The sequence below is a fragment of the Carya illinoinensis genome, chromosome 16, assembly GCF_018687715.1.
Source record: "Carya illinoinensis cultivar Pawnee chromosome 16, C.illinoinensisPawnee_v1, whole genome shotgun sequence".
NCBI lineage: Eukaryota > Viridiplantae > Streptophyta > Magnoliopsida > Fagales > Juglandaceae > Carya > Carya illinoinensis.
Window position 1 is genome coordinate 17580001 of NC_056767.1, and position 8503 is coordinate 17588503.

Here is an 8503-nt window from a genome sequence, read left to right on the forward strand (position 1 = left end):
TGAGTTTGCAGGTGGTTTGAGGTTAAATTGACTATATCACACACACACTCAAGGTCTTAGCTTTAAGTTGAAGTAAACGCCTAACTCTTGCTTGACAAATTGCAAAATTTTTGATTGATTTTCTTGCTATCTTTGATGTTAAAAGAGTAAGATACTAGAGATGAAATCTAAATTCATAAAAGCTTGGTGAGTGATGATACTTCTCTTTGGGGTCGAGTTGATATTGCCTAAACTATCATTTGTTTTTCTTTTTGTTTGAGGACAAACAAAGTTGTAAGTTTGGGGGTATTTGATGACTTGCAAAATTTCATATTGCAGAATTCACAAGTTCGCTCGAGCGGAGGCTTTTGGCCGCTCGAGCGAATTCAGGCAGATTTAAACGCTCGACTGCCGCTCGACAAGGAGCTCGAGCGGGTTGCTGAAAAACAAAGATCGCGCGAGCGGAGACATTGGCCGCTCGAGCGAAATCAAGCAGAGTCGAACGCTCGACGTGCGCTTGATAGGATGCTCGAGCGAAATCAGACAGAGTCGGACGCTCGATGTGCGCTCGACACTCCGCTCGAGCGAACATCGTATTTTGACAGATTTTAGGTTTTCCACCGTGACATGATATAAAAGCAATTTTTCACTCTAGGGCCGCGAGTTTTGACTGGAGAACACTTCTTGGAAGAGAAAAACATAGCTAGAGGGATTCAAATCATTCATTTTTGGAGAGGGAATTCCAATTATTGCACGTACGTTGGAATCATACACGAGCATGGACGAGAGAAAAGCGTTGAATCGTTCCCTTGAGCTTTTGACGACGAGTTGAGGCTGCAAGGAGGATTTTTCAGTGTTTCTTTTCTTCCCATCTTCTCAGAACAATTATGGTTAATTCGTTTATGTTGAATTCCATTTCTAGCATGAGCTAAATTTTCTTCATTCTAGGAAAACGATGTAACCTATTTCCGAACTATGCTTGATTGTCTATTCTAATTTAATGCAATTCTCTCTTTGTTTATCTGATTTATTCTGAGTTTATTGCTTCTAATTAACTGGCCATTGATTAGATGATAAGTAATCTTGTAGTTTGCTATCGAAAGAGGGAATCATAGGGTAGATCTTGGATATTTCAGCATAGGTAAGTATAGAGATCGAAAGACTTGTATGAACCTATGTAGTAATTAAATCATTGGTCTTATTGCGTTCTTGATTATTGAGTTTGCATATTCTTGTGTGAATTGATAACCAAGAGTCAATTCCAATTGACTATCGAAAGAGGCTTTTGGATGAATTAGAGATTTGCTAATAGATAAAAGAGATTTAAATTAAATTAGCTGGATGAGAAAAGCATAGTGAAGAAGTAGGTGAAATCGATTTCCTAGAAGTTTTCTTCCCATTAATTTGATCTTCGAACGTCAGTGTTATTTCCTTTGCATTTTTTTCTTTAAGTTGATCTAGTTTAAATTGCAACTACAAAAATCTTAGTGATTCCTCTAGATAAAATCAAGTTTAGTATAATTTTGGTATTTGGCAAACGTAAGGTACTAATCCCTGAGGACGATACTCTTCTTATTACTTTACTATAAAAACTACGATACTGTGCACTTGCAATTTTGCACCGGTCAGCTTCATTCTTCTAGGGTTGCAAAAATAAAAAAAATAAAATAAAAAGCAAGTATATGCCGAAATTTCATGTTATTAGGGCTACTATGTTCTTCATCATCCAGAGTTTCAAAATTCTAGGATTTCTTACATCTCTAAGTTTGTCAATTGCTTGGAGTGTCATTTCATTGATTCTCTTCTAATTCCTTGTCAATTTTTGTGTGTTGGAATTCAATTGCATATTTGCTATTTGTAATTGAATTAGTGAGAAAAGAAAAGAATAGAAAAGAAAAATTCAAAAAAAAAATTAATTTGTTGGTTGAGCCTTATTATCGAAGGGGGCTAAATATATCATTCAAGTTGGTATCTTTTTTTGCAATTACTCTTTCCCTCATTTAAATTCCTTGAGTCTCATGTCATTTTATTCTTTCCTTATTTCTTGGACCTAATTGTTGGTTGGAATAATACAAGGTTGGTTGTCTTGATTTAGTTCAACTAGTTTTTAAAGGAGTTGGGCAACAAAATTATTGAAATAAAAGGCAAGAGAGTATGAGATTATTATCGAGAAAAAACCAATTAAGAGAGAAACACGAGTGGAGTGCCACTATTGAGTGTAAACACATAAGGGAGTATGTGAGGTTTTTGCCACTAATATTCTTTTTATGCAGCGCATTACGATGTCTCATAATAGTAACTCAACACCGAAGGGAGTGGTAGACAATTCATTCTTTGTGTTGCAATCTATGCAACAAAAGTTTGAAAGGTTGAATTTGGTGTTGGGGAAGTGAGGGATAGGATGGATCAGCGAGATGCAGTGATTATAAATCTGTAAGGTGGGAGAGATAGGAGAAGATGTGAGCCTAGTATTGAGAATGGATATGAGTATGGTGAGTGTCTTGTTGCCAGGCATATTCTCAATACACAAATTAATATGGATGATACAAAGCAGCAGAGAGAGAACATTTTCCATACTAGATGCCACATCAACAGCAAGATATGTCGTATGATCATTGATGGAGGGAGTTATACTAATGTGGTTATCACTACTTTAGTTGAGAAATTGAATTTACCTACCTTCAAACACCCTAAACCATATAAGTTGTAGTGGTTGAATGATTGCTAGAATGTTAGGGTAAATAAGCAAATGCTAGTTTCTTTTTCAGTTAGGAAGTACAAGGATGAGGTGTTTTGTGATGTAATATGCCTATACATGTTGGCCATATTTTGTTAGGGAGGCAGTGGCAGTGTGATAGGAGAGTAATCTATGATGGGTTAAGGAACATGTACAATTTTGAAAAAGATGGAAAAATAATCAAACTTGCTCATTTAACTCGAACACAAGTCCATGAGGACCAACCGAAGTTGAAAAGTGAGATTGAACTAGAAATAAAGAGTGAAAGTGAGATTGATGAAAAAATAAATAGTGAGGCCGAGAGAGAGAGAGAGAGAGAGAGAGAGAGAGAGAGAGAGAGAGAGAGAGAGAGAGAGAGAGAGAGAGAGAGAGAGAGAGAGAGAGAGAGAGATGAGCGAGAAAAAAGGTGAGGGTGAGGTTGATACTCCAAGAAAATGAGAAAATGAGTTGAAAAACAATTATGAGGCCAGAAGTTCAAAAAAAGATAATGAAAAAAAGAGTGAAATGGAAAAAGAGAGTGAAAAGGAAAAAGAGATTGAAAGGAAAAAAAAAAGTGAAAAGACAAAAAAAAAGAGTGAATAAAATGAGAAAGAGAAAAGTGAATTTTTATGCTAAGACGAGTTTTAATATTAACGAACTTAGCGAATATTTGTCTAGTGTTGTTTTCTCTTTGTTGCAGGGATATAAGGTCATGTTTCTTTGCAATGTATTTAGTGAATTGCTGCATATTAGAGAAATAGAGCATCAACTTAAATTTATGCCAGGTGGGGCAATTCCTAACCAACCAACCTATAGGAATAATCTGGAGGAGATAGCATTGGAGACTTGGCAACACCTTTGGCCAAAAGAATTTGTCATACATACCGAACATGAGTCCTTGAAGCACTTAAATGGACAAGGTAAGTTGAATAGAATGTATGCCAAGTGGGTGAAATTCATTGAGACTTTTCCTCATATAATCAAATACACACAAGGTAAGGAAAATTTTGTAGTTAATGATATATTAGCAAAAAGGTATGTCCTTAACTTTATTTTAAATGCAAAGTTATTGAGATTTGAATATGATAAGAAATTATATGCTAATAATAAAGACTTTGCTAGTGTATGGAGCATGTACAAAGGCATCATTTGGTAAGTTCTATAAATTAAATAGGTACTTGTTTAAAGAGAATAGATTTTGTGTATCTAATGATTCTATGCATGAGTTGCTTGTACATAAAGCACATGGAGGTGGTTTGATGGATCATTTTGGTGTTAAGCAGACTTTAGACGTGTTGCATTTGCGGGAGTATCATTTGTCATTCATTGACATGTTGCATGAATGTTTGTGGGAGTATTATTTGCCATTTATTGAGTTTGCATATAATTGGAGTGGTCATTTTGGTATAAGGAAGACTTTAGATGTGATGACCCGTTTTTACGTGTATTTTAACTGAATGAGTGTTTTTAATTTAATTAATATATTAGTTTTTTTATTTTAAATTAGTTTTTATTTTATTTGATGTGGTGTTTAATTTATTTTAGTCGTTTTACGTTTTTAAAATTCTTTTCGGCGGATTAGTTTTTTGGAATTCGGAGGTGAGGATTGGACCTCATTTCTTTTCTTTTCTCTTTTCTCTTTTTCCCTTTTTCCTTTTCCTTTTCCCTTTTCTTTCCTTCTTTTTCTTTTTTCTTCTTTCTTTCTTTTCCCTCTTTCCTCCCCGTGCGCTACACCCCTTTTTCCCTCTCCCCATCACCGCTTCAGCTCAGCCACCCAGACCGCCGCTGCCTGTCAGCGTGGTTGACACCACCCCCACCAAAAGTTTCCCCTCCGGCTGGTGATCACTCCCACCAAAAATCTCCTCCATCCGAGCCGCCGTTAGCCCCCTACAACCCCTTCTTTCTGCACGGTTTTGAGTCGTTTCCGGCTCCGTCGCTCCACCTCTGGCCACCACCTCTTCACAGCTTCTTCCTCTACCTTTTGTTGACCTAACCCACCCAATTTCGGCCTCAATCCGTTGCCAGAGCAGCTCCCACGAGCTCAACTCCGTTCAGCCCCTTTAAGCTCTTCCACCGCCGTTTCCACCTCCACCCACGGCCAAAGCTCGCTTCCTTTAGCTTCATAAACATCTCAAGGTCTTTCCCTATCAATTTCGCGTCTTGGTTTGTCCCCGTTCGAAAGTGGGTAATTTCCTACCCACAGCCACAGTGTAAAATACACTATTACGTTGCTTTTCTTCTGCCGTTTGCAACGCCGCGAGCTTTCAAAAAATACCATATAGCGCTGTAAGTATTTTGTAAACTCTACTTTTAGATTTAACTATATTTTGCTCTTACAATAAATTATCTAGTTGGTTGGTTGATTCCGGACTGAGTCCGAGGAGTTCGGGGGTCAGATGCATTGGGGACGAAATTGCTTGATTTGGTTGTTTTGTGATTGATTGGTTATTTGTGCCTTGGGGTTGCATTTACATGATGCATTCACGCGCATTTTATTTAAATTGAGAAAATCATGTTTTGTTGGCGTAAATGGATTTTCGGGTGCGTGTGTTGACGACCCCAAGCCGACATGGGGTATTATCTCAGTGGAGCTCCTCTGGTCACTCGGGAGTGGATAATACTGAGTAACATCCCCTGGGTTGTCGCTGGGCGACGACCGGATCGCACGATACGGTAACGCTGTCGTGTCGACTCCATGGTCCCTAGAGTGCCGGGGACTAGAGGATGGCCTGGTCCAGGGACGCGCTGGGCGCGAGTACTGGGCATCGCTGGTTTAGGTGTTACACTCGTAGACGTTACCTGTAGTGTGGCACAGGAGCCAGAGTGTACGGATGATCCCTAGGGGAGATCATCGTGCATGCAATAATTGGATCGGTTTTATGGTTTTGGTTATGGGCCATTTTCTGGAAAAATTGCGAAGTTTGGTTTGAGGCTATGTGATCCATTTTCTGGGAAAATGGTGGTTTTGATGTGGGCCATTATCTGGGATAATGACGAGGACTGGTTTTAAAGGTTTTGTTTTTGGGCCAAATGGGTTTTTGGCCTGTGTGGAAAAATATGGTTTTATGGGTCATGTGCATTGGCATTCCTTTATGCATATTGTTTGAGTTTTAATATGCTTTTATCTAGTGGTGTTTAGATTTTACTTACCTGCGGCACCATTTTTGGTACCGTAGATTTTGGTGCAGAGTTCGAGGAGGAGGAGGAGGCTGAGCCCGAGGATGCGGCTCCGCCGGAGTTCTGAGTTGGAGTTATGCTTTGTATTGGTTTTAAAACAATATCTGTGCTTTGTAATATTTTAATATGTATGTTTTGAACAACTTTTATTAAACTAAGAAAAATTCTAGTACTTAGTTATGAGACTTTTGCTATCCGCTGCGTGTTTCTTTTTGCACATTTGTTGCTTATACATACACTTGGCACTCGTCGATAGGGTGGTGACCCGTGTTGTCATCATCCGGACGTCTCGATTTTCCCGTGTCCATATGTGGGGATTTGGGGGCATCACATTAGATGTGTTTCATGAACGTTTGTGGGAGCATCATTTGCCATTCATTAACTTGTTGCATGGAAGTTTGCGTGAGTACCCTTTGCCATTATTAGAGTTTGCATATAAGAGGACCATACATATTGTTGTTTCTTATTCACCTTTTGAAATTGTTTATGGTTTTAATCTACTTACTACTCCTTTAGATTTAATGCATTTACCTGTTGATGGCAAGAGCAGCTTGGATAGACCTTTTGAAATTGTTGAGAAAACTAATGAAAATGCATATAAAGTAGATCTTCCTGGTAAGTATCATATTTTTGCTAATTTCAATGTTACTGATCTTTTTCATTTTAATGTAAGTGGAGATTCAAGGTCGAATCCTTTTGAGGAGAGGGGGAATGATGGGCACAAGGTGGACCAAGTCTTAAGGATCATTTGCAAGTTCTAGATATGGTAATCACAAGACCAAAAACTAAGAAGGTCAAGAAAGCTATGCAAGGATGAATGCAATTCACTTGGGATCAAGCTAGCAAGAGCCCAACACTCAAGATGGGTTTGAGAGAAAAATATCTAATTTTCATCCATGTGATACGCTATAGAATACATAACTTGGGCCTATTGATATTGAAAGCCTTAGACTTGTTGATTTAATTAAAATGGCTTTTTATTAGTTATAGGAATTAGTCTAGAATAATTAGGCATGAGGATGCTTAACCCACATATGTTTTATTTTGTTGAACTATGATTTCAAGAGGCTTTTTAAGTTACTGTAGCTGAGTTACTGTAGCCGGGATACTATTCACTTAGGGCTATTTTTGGAAGATGAGGATTTATTTTAGCTTAGGGTTTTATTTAGGATTTGGTTTAAATACTCTTTGTAGAATCATTTTAAGAAATTTATGAAATTTGATGAATTTTATTTATTGTGAGTTAAGTTTATCTCCTATTGTTCTTAAATGAACTTTTGAACTTATCAAAGGTAATTCACAACTTTACGTTCCTCATTATAATCTAGGTTCTTGAGATAGGTTTTTCAACAGTTCTAGATCTTCATATAATCTAGATTCTTGAAATGAGTTTCTCAACGGGTCTAAAGTTTCCATTGGCTTAATTTTGGTTTTCTTAGGTGAGTCTTCAAATTGATTATGGGTTCAAGGGATTATATTCCTGCATGTGATTTTGGCTCAAGGTTAACTTAAGCATCGAAGGCTCCGTCCGACCACCTCCTATGGTTGCTGGATTCAAGAGTGTTTTGTGTATGCAGGAACAGGTTGAAGGCCCGAGCCACCAGGGACCCAGCCAAAAAGTGTATGAAACACATCATTAACATTTAGTTTTCCTTAGTTTATTTTAAATAGTATTTTGATGTTTATTTACATTCAGATTTAAAGTTTATTTTCATAAACATATTTAGCTAAGTTTTCAATTAAAATTGAGGACTGATCCTCATTAAAGATTAGTACTATTTTATTTATGAGATTGATTTTTTTCAATTATTTGTGTTCGGCAATCTGTTGTTCTTCTTCATATCAATTGAATGAATTCAATCATATTTTTTTTCATGATCTAGATTAATCTTAATAAGTTGTTAGCCCAATTCATAATTTTGTTAAAAATAAAATCTAATATCTTTTGTGATTTTTTTTAACAAATTTAAGTGGTGATTTGTTTTGTACCTTTAAGCAAAGAACATACTTAAGATATTTTATTAAAAAAATGTTTTAAAAGATGATATTTTTTATGATGACAAGATTGATTTCTAGATCATTGTGTAACTGTTAAAAAAGAATCAATTATCATAAATATATTATAATAAATTAATGAGCTGAATTCCAAAACCTTAGATCATTTTCTATTAATAATTTATTCATTGTTCAAATTAATTTGTATTCTTAGAATTTATTTTAGTTCACTATTGTAATTAGCTTATTAAATAATTGTTTATTGGTTTGATTCGTTAAATTTTTAGTTCTTAACTTCTTATTGTATTTTAGAACTCATTTTTCTGAACAATATTAAAATTTATTTAGTTTATATTTGATTGACTTCCTACATTTTTACAAGTCCTTACGAGTTTGATTTCACTCTTGCTTAACTATATTTTAGTATAGTTCATGCACTTAAAGTATAATTAACGTTCACAAAATAAAACGAGCATTTTTGCTGTCAATAGTGCTAGAATGGGAGGCCAGTACTTTGCTTCCCATGGTACTTGTCGATATAACAAGTACCTTTGCTCTGCACAATGCTCACCTAAGAGACGAGCACTTTCCCTTTCAATGATGCTCACCAAGATGGCAATGTGAGAAATATCATAT